Source organism: Vicugna pacos, chromosome 5 (genome assembly GCF_048564905.1).
Source record: "Vicugna pacos chromosome 5, VicPac4, whole genome shotgun sequence".
NCBI lineage: Eukaryota > Metazoa > Chordata > Mammalia > Artiodactyla > Camelidae > Vicugna > Vicugna pacos.
In genome coordinates this window covers 95540085-95547756 of record NC_132991.1, presented here as the reverse complement: position 1 = coordinate 95547756, position 7672 = coordinate 95540085, and the positions used below count along the sequence as shown (strand labels likewise).

General features: G+C 44.9%; 1 pseudogene; it reads right to left on the bottom strand.

Moving 5' to 3' along the window:
• Positions 1 to 5981: 5981 nt before the first annotated feature.
• Positions 5982 to 7404, bottom strand: LOC140696288 (olfactory receptor 9S13-like; annotated as a pseudogene).
• Between the last annotated feature and the right edge of the window lie 268 nt (positions 7405 to 7672).

Here is a 7672-nt window from a genome sequence, read left to right as displayed (position 1 = left end):
TGTATTTCCCTGATTATTAGTGATGTTTAGCATTTTTTCATGTGCCTGTTGGCCATCTGTATGTCTTCTTTGGAAAATGTCTATTCATCCCTCCGCCCATTTTTTAATCAGTTTTTTTTTTACTTCGTGTAGAATTCTTTATACATTTTGGATATTAACTCCTTAACCATTTATTGGACACGTTACTTGCAAATATCTCACCCCATTCAGTAGGCTGCCTTTTTGTTTTGTTGATGGTTTCCTTTACTGTGCAAAGGCTTTCTGGTCTGATGTGGTCCCATTTGTTTATTTGTGCTTTTGTTTCCCTTTCCTGGGCAGACAGATGTCCCCAAGTTATTGCTAACTCTGACGTCAAAGAGCGTACTGCCTACGTTTTCTTCTAGGAGTTCTACACTTTCGAGTCTTATATCTGAGTGTCTAACTCACTTTGAGTGTATTTGTGTGTGTGACGCCAGGCAGCGGTCGAGTCTCATTCTTTGCTACGTACTTGTCTGGTTTTCTCAGCACCGTTTATTGAGGCAGCTGTCTTCCACCCACTGTTCATTCTTGCCTCCACTGTAACAGATCACGTGACCGTATAAACGTGGGTTCATTTCTGGGAGTTCTGTTCTGCTTCATTGGTCTGTATGTCTGCCTTCGTGCCAGTATCAGGCTGTTTTAATTACTGAGCTTTTTAGTATAGTTTGGAATCAGGGCGCGTAACACCACTGGCTTTATTTTTCTTTCTCAGGACTGCTTTGGCTGTTCACGGTCTTCTGAGGTTCCATACAAGCTTTAGAATTATGTGCTCCAGGTCTGTGAAAGACGACAGTAGTGTTTCGGTAGAGATTGCGCAGCGTATCATTCCATTTGTTTGTATCATTTTCAGTTTCTTTCATCAGCGTTTTACAGGTTCCACAGCATAAGTTTTTTACCTCTTTGTTTAGATGTATTCCTAGGTATTTTATTCTTTTGATTCCATTGTAAATGGGATTATTTCATTAATGTCCCCTTCTGCTAGATTGTTGTTAGTGCTAGGTGTGCAACAGATGTTTGTGCATTAATTTTGTGTCCTGCTGTTTTACAGAAATCATTTATTAGTCCTGGTAGTTTTTGATAGTGTCTTTAGGATTTTCTGTCCATAGTATCATGCCGTCTGCAAACAAAACAGTGACAGTTTTACCTCTTCCTTTCCAGTTAGGATTCCTTTTATGTTTTTTCTTGCTTGATTGCTATGGTAGGGCTTCCAACACTATGTTGAATAGGTGGTAAGAGCTGGCATGCCTTCCTTGTTCCTGACCTTAAGGGGGAATACTTGGAGCTTTCAACATTGAGTATGATGTTGGCTGCGGGTTTCTAATATATATATTGTCTTTATTATGTTGAAGTATGGTCCTCTATACCCATTGTGTTGAGAGTTTCTATCATAAATTGACATTAAGGTTTAGAAAAAGTGTTTTCTGTATCTGTTGAGATGATCATATGATTTTTATTCTTCACATTGTTAATGTGTTGTTATCATTTTGATCGATTTGTGTGTGTTGTAACATTCTTACGCCCTAGGGATAAACCTCACTTGATCACAGTGTGTGCTTGCTCATTTTAATTGCTGTTGAATTCAGCTGTCTAGTATTGTGATGAGAACCTTTGCATCTGTATTCATCAGAGATACTGGTGTGTAGGGTTTTTCCGTTTCTATAGTGGCCTTATCTGGCTTTGGTTCAGAGTAATGCTAGCCTCCTAAAATGAGTTTGGGAGTGTTTCCTCCTCTTCAAGTGTCTGAGTTTGATAAGCATCGGCATTAACTCTTTCTAGTCTTTGGTGGAATTGGCCCTGAAACCATCTGTCCCTGGATTTTCCTTTGTTGGGAGACTTTCTATTACTGATTCAATCTTCTTGTTGATTATTGGCGTATTCAGGTTTTCTGTTTCTCCCTGATTCAGTCTTGGGAGGTTGTAAATTTTTAGCAATGTATCCATTTCTGCTAGATTGTTAGTTTTATTGGTATATAATTGTTTGTAGTAATCTCTTAGGACCTTTTCTATTTCTGTGGTGTAAATTATAAATTCTCTTTCATTTCTGATTTTATTTACTTGAACTTTCTCTTTTTTTAATGGATCTGGCTAAAGTTTTATTAACTTTGTTTATCTTTTCAAACAACCAGCTCTTATTTTCATTATTCTTTTCTATTGTTTTTCAGTCTCTTATTTATTTCTGTCTGATCTTTATTATTGCATACCTTGTAGTGAATTTGGATTTTGTTTATACTATTTTTGTTTGTTTGTTTCTTCAGGTGTAAAGTTCAATTGTTCATTCAAAATTTGTCTTATTTCTGAAGTAGGCTTGTCTAACCATAGAATTCTCTCTTAGAACTGCTTTAACTGCATCCCATAGATTTTGGATTGTTGTGTTTTCATTTTCATTTGACTCCAGCTGTATTTTGATTTCCTCTTTGGTTCCTTCAGTGACCCATTAGTTGTTTAAGAACATGTTAAGTCCATGTGATTGTGTTTTTTGTAGTTTATTTTTAAATTGTAATTGGTTCTAGTTTCATACCATTGTGGTCAGAAAAAATATTTGTTATGATTTCAATCTTCTTAAAGTTATTGATAGTAAACAAATCTCATGTGATCTCTTCTGGAGAATGTTCCACGTGTATTTGAAAAAAATATGTATTCTGCTGTTTTGGGATAAAATATTCTATGTGTATCAATTAATTACGTCTGCTCTAATATGTCGCTTAAGAGTAGTGTTTCCCTGTTGATTTTCTGTCTGGATGATCTGTCCACTGACGTAAGGGGGGGTGTTAAAGTCCCCTGCTCTTACTGTATTAATTTCTCCCATTGTGTTTGTTGATATTTGCTCTCTTTTAGGTGTTCCTATGCTGAGTGCGTATATATTTGCAATTGTTCTCTCTTCTTGTTGGTTTGATATCTTGAATATGAGCAAAAAGCACAGGAGACAAAAGTAAAAATAAGCAAAAGAGACTACATCAAAGTTTAAATTTGACGCATAAAAATACTTACAATACAGAATGTAAAAACAGCCTAAGAGATGGAGGAAATGTTTGCATGACATTTCCTCCAGCTCATAGGTTTGCCTTATATCTCATAAGAGGGTGATATTCATTATATAAAAATATTTTCTACGATTAAAACCCCAAAAACTGGAAGAAAAATTTTCAAAGTACTTGAATGGCTATTTCTCTAAAGATTATCTACATATTGCCAGGAAACATATGAGAAGACGGTCAGCAGCATTACTAACTGGAAGAATGAAAATGGAAAACAATGAGATAACACTTGACAACGTTTTGATGGCTATTCTAACAAAGAAAAAGGAAGGAAGGAAGGAAGGGAAGAACGCTGGCAGGAAGTGGGGAAATTGGAACATTCTAGCAGTGTTGATGGGAATGTCAATTGATAGTCACTATGGAAAGTACTTTGGAAGTTGCCCCCCAAATTAAAAAATATTTACTATATGACACAGTAATCACATAGTTGAGTATATATCACCCCAGTTTTTGAAAGCAATAGCTGTAAGAGATGTTTGCACATCCACGTACCCAGCAGTGTTCTTTGCAATAGGCAAAGGTGAGACAAGCCAAGTGCTCACTGACAGATGAATAAACAACACGCAGCGTGTACCACTGACAGAGAGTATTGTTCAACTTTTAAAAAGATGAAAACCTGAATATTTAGTACAACATAAGGACATTATACTAAGTGAAGTAACCAGATGCCAAAAGACAAATACTGCTTGCCTTACTTCTCTGCGGTATCTAAAGGAGGCACATTCCTAGAAACAGAAAGCAGAATGCTGGCTGCCAGCGGCTGGAGCTCAGGGGAAACAGGGAGTTGTTGCTGGAGGGGCACGAGGTTCCCTTCTGCAAGGTGAAGAAGTCTCTGGAGACCTAGTACACAAGGGGGTGCATATACTTAGCACTACTGAACTGTCCGCAAAATTACTTACAATGAAAAATGTTATCTGGTAACAATTAAAAATTTAAAACCTTTAAAAAAATTTAGCATAGAATCAGAATTAAAACTACAGAATGGTCTTGAAATTTAAGGTGTTTATTCTACACTTACCACAGTAACATACTTAGAGTTCTGTCCAGTGTAGTTTGGAGTTCAGTGGTTAGTTAACACTGGCCTCAAATTATAATTAACCCATAGAAGTACCGGACCCGGGGTATGCGGCCGCAGCATGCACATCGTGCATGGGGTGAACAAAACAACCACTTCTAGTAGTGTCACAGTGATCTTCACCACAGTCTGAAATGTCGCTAACATTGATGTAAAGATAGTCTGTGTAATCTTAAAAATCAATTTATTCCATATTATTGGAGAATCTCTGTTGCATCTAATATCTGATGAGTTTTAAAATTTATGCCACAGTCAAAATCAATTCTCTTCTACTAAGAACCACTGATTCCTTACCGTTTGTATAGTTGAATTTTACATAATGAAGACAATTGTACTGTTGTATAAGAAGAAAAAAAGTATTGTATTTCTCCTTTCCAAATTTGGATTAAGATGGTAGAAGCCCAAGAATATCCTGATGAAAACCCATGGAATGACAGAAGATTAATAGAGAGACAGAGAGAGAGGCTGAGAGAGATGGAGAAGAAAGAGGAGGAGGAGGAAGGGGAGGAGGCCAGGGACCAGAGGGAAGGAGGGGAGCAGAGGGTGAAGGCAGAGCAGTATCAGCATGAAAGGCGAGAAGGCGCGCCGCTTGTGGAGCAGAGAGCTGAGGGACCTCCTCAAAGGAACAGTGCTTTCTGTGAGTGCAGACGGCAACACACGTCAGAGAGCTCCACGGCGGGACAGGTGGCCTCACAAGAATTCCAAGAACCGTGAGCGGCAGTGTGATAACTTAGCAGGCGGCTCCTCCCCACGGTTCTCCTGAGGAGGGAGACCGGGCAGGCTGAGAGCTGTGGTCAGAGAGGAAGGGGGTGTCCCTACTTACCCGACAAGGACGCAGTCCGCCCTCGTGTCCAGAGGACCACTTCCCGGTAGTGACCATGGGAGTGGGCGATTTTACTAAAGGGAGACATGTTAAGGAGGACCGTGAACCCTGATTCCAATATGTGTGTTGGGTCCACTGTGCATGAGAAGAGAGCTCTGAATGGGAAGGTCAAGACTGAGGGCCCAGGCTCTCAGGGGGTGGGGGAAAGAGGGCGGAGAGTGTACTCTCCTCTGAGAAAGCACACCTTCCCTTTCCTTCCCCCGCTCTCTGCTGCAGCCCCCAGGAACGTCATCCTAATTCAGAGAAAAGTATCACTTGTTAGGGTCACAGGTAATCAGGACAGTGTCACCTGCCAGGCTGGGTGGCAAAGGAGCAGCTGAACTTCAGATATGAGGCATCCATGTTGACTACCTGGGGCTTCCAGCTGCCGTCTAAGGGGAGCAACATGGGACAGGGTGCATGCGGAGCATCTGACAGCCTGCTGCCTTGCTGGGGTGGCAGCGTCAGTGAGCAGAACGGGGAGGCGGAGGACCCGCAGTGACGCTGGACTGACAGGAAGTACAGGCTCTGAAATCCCCTCTAATTGTCTGTGGTGCCCCAGGCCATCGCCAAGGGAGGGGCAGGGCTGGGCGTCCTAGGGCTTCTCTTGCACGTGGGCCAGGGGAGATGGCTGAGCACACGTTCACATTAGATTCAGCAAAGAAGTCAAGGGAGTGGCGATAGACTTTGTTAAGTTCACATATCGTCAGTGGATTGGGACACATACCCTGTTTCGAAGACTCTCTGTTCATCACTCTGCCGCTGTGCTATGCAAACTTCAAGTTTGGGGTCTTGCTCCATCTTTAGACCATTAGTTTCTGGAGGTAAAGAACACACCTTATTCTTCTTTGCATCAGACTTGCAGTGTGTGGTCCATGATGCGCTTCTAGGAGGGCTGAATGAAATGTTGGATGAAAGAATAAATTGGATGAATGAGGAATGAATTCCTCAGACTAAGCCCAGTGCCTCCTTCTGAGCCCTTGGTCCTGCCCTCAGGACACTCTGTCTCTCTGGCCACCCTCCTTCACGGGGCTCTGAGCTTCTGGCCCAGCGTCCGCAGGGCCGCCTGCACGTCCTTGTTCCTCAGACTGTAGATGAGGGGGTTGAGCATGGGGATGACCAGGGTGTAGAACACGGAGACCACCTTGCCCTGCTGCATGGACCCCACAGCTCCCGGCTGGGCATACATGACAAAGACTGTCCCATAAAAGAGGAACACGGCTGTCATGTGGGAGCCACAGGTGGAGAAGAGCTTGTGTCTCCCTGCTCCTGAGCACATCCTCAGGATGGTCACTGTGATGTAGCCGTAGGAGATGAGGACCACGAGTGTGGTGCCCACGATGATGAGGCCACAGATGCCAAACAAGAGGAGTTCATTGATGGCTGTGTTGGTGCAGGCAAGTTGGAGCAGGGGAGGCACATCACAGAAGAAGTGGTCGATGTGGTTGGAGCCGCAGAACGGGAGGCTGAAAGTGAGGCTGGTCTGCACGATGGAGTTGAGGCAGCCTCCACAGTAGGAGCCCAGCACCAGGCGGGCACAGGCCGAGGGGCACATGGTGACGGGGTAGTGCAGGGGGCTGCAGATGGCCGTGAAGCGGTCGTAGGCCATCACAGCCAGGAGGAAAGCCTCGGTGGTAGCCAGCAGGGAGAAGAAGAACAGCTGGGTGGCACAGCCCCCAAGGGTGATGACCCTGGATGAGGACAGGAAGGTGGCCAGAGCCTTGGGGTAGATGACGCTTGTGTAGCACAGGTCCAGGAGGGACAGTTTCTTGAGGAAGAAGTACATTGGGGAGTGCAGACGGGCATCCAGGGTGATGACCACGATCATGGTGAGGTTGCCCAGGACGGCCGCCACGTACAGAGCCAGGAACAGCGCGGAGAGCAGGGCCTGGGTCTGCAGGCCGCCCTGGAACCCCTCCAGCACAAACTCCTGCCACGGTGTCGCTGACAGGTTTCCAGGTCCGTGGGGCGGCATGGCTCTGGGCTGGGTGACAGGGGCAGAGAGCAGCTGAGAGGCAGAGAGAGGGAGCAGGTCAAGGTCGCAAGGTCGTCCTCCCTTGGAGCATGGGGACCCTCCTTTGCCTACTGCCCACTGACCAGGAGACCAGCAGCTGCCCTGTGCTTTTCCCAGGTGAGCTCAGACAGACCGGAATAGGAGGCATTTCCCTTGACTCACACCTTCACAAATATGCTTGGAGCGCTCACCCTGGGGGGGACTCTGAGCTGCTGTCAGGGGGCGGTTCCCGGGTCCCGCAGAGACGGGAGCTGCAGTGCACGGATGGCTTACGTCTCCCTGTGCTTTCTTTGAAGGGCATCCTTCCCCTTCCCACAAGGATGCTCCTGAGCTGTGCCATTTCTACACCTGGCTCAAGTATCTAATCCTGCACTTCCCACAACTTGTTTTACTCATTCCTTAATCTCAGAAATCTTTACGCACCCCACGCCATCAGGACTTGACCCAGTGATGGTTTTATCTCCAGGCCAGGCTGGAGTCAGAGCAGGGGGCAGCCCTTACAAGGCTGATGTGGGCACGTTCTGCCTGTCCCTGCTGCAGACCCAGGGATTTCTCTCGGCATCTTGGTCTCTGAGATTGGACCATAGTGGCAACCGTCAGCAGAGCTCCGTGCATCCTTGAGAATCGAAGGGCTCTTTCCTGCAGTGTCCAGATGTCGGACAATTCACG